The sequence below is a fragment of the Galeopterus variegatus genome, unplaced genomic scaffold (assembly GCF_000696425.1).
Source record: "Galeopterus variegatus unplaced genomic scaffold, G_variegatus-3.0.2 Scaffold565, whole genome shotgun sequence".
NCBI classification, from domain to species: Eukaryota; Metazoa; Chordata; class Mammalia; order Dermoptera; family Cynocephalidae; genus Galeopterus; species Galeopterus variegatus.
The window spans coordinates 545,060-547,363 of record NW_007726676.1 but is presented as its reverse complement, the minus strand read 5'-3'; the positions used below and the strand labels follow the sequence as shown (position 1 = coordinate 547,363).

General features: G+C 45.2%; 2 protein-coding genes across 2 annotated transcripts in view; both read left to right on the top strand.

Annotated features, from left to right (window-relative positions):
• MAMDC2 (MAM domain containing 2) overlaps positions 1-2,304 on the top strand; it is a 93,240-nt gene that overhangs the window by 2,507 nt on the left and 88,429 nt on the right. The window lies entirely within an intron of this gene.
• The window catches only part of LOC103588388 (MAM domain-containing protein 2-like), a 33,206-nt gene that overhangs the window by 3,696 nt on the left and 27,206 nt on the right, over positions 1-2,304 (top strand). The window lies entirely within an intron of this gene.

The following is a 2,304-nucleotide window of genomic DNA, read 5'->3' as shown; positions in this document are numbered from 1 at the left end:
TTTTTTTTTATAATCCACTGTTGCCAGAGGGAATTGAATCAATCCTAATGACCAAGCATTTTATAGAATACACTGCATACATAATGCAGAGTAGTTTAAATTCTTTGCTAGGCTCATTTGAATGCTGTATGTTGTCTGTCTTTAGTGTAAGAAGGCTCATTAGAGTTTGCCTGCACTGGCTGGAATTAATGAAAGAAAAGGAAATTGAGCACCTGTAACCTCAGAGTTCCCATCTTAACCTCGACACGTTCTAATAGAAATAATTCTCAGCTTTTTGTAGCATTTGCCAGAAAAGCAGGCATTGTCTTGTCTCCTTTCCTCCATTTCTCTCTTGCACACCATTGCCTCTGTCTTAATTATCACAGTTGTGACTTAGCTTCCACTTGAGCATGCTGATTGGTGTCTCTTATATGCCAGCTCATGAGAGGACATAAAGAGGGGGCAGTCCCTGCCCTATGCACCTCACTTTCTGCCTGTCTGCCACTGAAGCTATTTCTATGTAAGATAAACACTGCCAGAGAAGGACAAGCAGTGCTGTGGAGGTGCAGGGTAGGGGGAAAGGGTTCTTCATGGACAGAGCCGTGTGGAGAGAGAACAGAGCATGTCCATGCAGAGGCAAGAGCTGAGTAGGGTGTTTCAACTGCTCAGCCTGCTAGGGTCGGACTTCTAAGGGAGCTGGTTATGGAAGAGTCTGGATCCAGGATGTGGAGCTTGGACTTACTGAATTATGTGGTTGGGAGGTGCTAAAAGTCAGTCAGCAGGAGAGAGGCATGTGGTTTTCAGATGATGACTCCAACTGCCATGTGGAAAATGAGTTGGAGACCAGGAAAACAGCATAGGAGCTCATAAAACTTCTAAGAAGCAATTGTGACCTGATAGGGGGCATAATGAACTTCTAAAATTGGGGGTTAGCAGTGGAAAAGGAAATTGGTGGTAGATTTGAGAGATTTTTTTTTTAGCACTGACAGTTCTTGGAGGCTGAATGGATGTGGGGGGGCAGGGGAAGAGAATGCAGCAACAAAGATGACTGAACAAAAGAGCCTTTGCCGGTTCCCTGAGGTCTCACTTCTCTGTTTTGACCCTCCAATGATGTCTCTAATGCAAGTGGAAGAAAGCAAACTGGGAAAGTGACTACTTTCTGAAGCGAGTTTAGGCCCAGGCTCCCTTCCTTGAACTTCTACGGGGTTTATATTCTATGTGGCGTCTGCCAGGATCGTAGACGACACGCAGACTAGTCAGACTCACCCGGTGGTGCGCCCCCTGCCGGTCAGTCAACTCACTGCGCCTCTCAGCCTTGGTTTCATCACCTGTGAAATGGGAATAAAACTCTCCCTCATTGGATTCTCGCGAGAACTAACGAGATTATGGATATGAAGGTGATTGGTACAGTGCTTGGCACTCAAGAAATGTTCATGGTCTTTCTTCAAATGATTTGGTGGCTTCTGGTGTGTGTAAAGCAAAAGGGGTGCCCGTACTTTTATCTTACCTCTCCTTTCTTTCTGGGCACTCTCTGTGTCTCTTGGTTCCTCATCTGTGAAATGGGGTCAGTCGTAGTACCTTTCTCGCTGTTCTGAGGGTTAAGTTAGTTAATTTATATAATGTGTTTAGAATAGAGGTTGGCACACTGAGAAAGGAATATTTTGCTTTTTATTTTACTGTAGGGTCAGTCGTAGTACCTTTCTCGCTGTTCTGAGGGTTAAGTTAGTTAATTTATATAATGTGCTTAGAATAGAGGTTGGCACACTGAGAAAGGAATATTTTGCTTTTTATTTTACTGTATTTCAGCCTTTGGCACTGAATGTTGGGCACTGGTGAGCAGATGCTGCTGTGGAAAAGTTGAAAATGAAAATCTTGAAACTTTTCACTGCTCGCTAATGAAAAACACATTGATCACCATGCCAGGCAGGATCCTGGCAGGAAGGTGGAAACAGAGGGTACACTCAATCTGAGTAATTTGAGGAAAGCTCGTTAAAAGGACCACAAACGTGTAAGTGGTAAAGGAAATCAGCACAGGATTGTGCTGTGACTGAGGACCAGTAACAGTGAGGATCATGAGCTGTTATCCCCCATAGGTCTGAAGGGGCGAGGTAGGAGGAGTTACCAGAACCCAGAAACAGCTGCTGTTTGGGGAGGGCTACTTGACAAAATTCGCCAACCCACAGCAACCTGGCTGGAGTGAGCTGGGGGAATAAACCCCTGATTTCACTCTCCTTCCACCCTCCACTGGTCAAATCCAACAGGAAGCTGGAAAGCAGGGGAGCCCATTGATAAGTCCACACTGGTCAACCTCTGGAAGACAGAGCA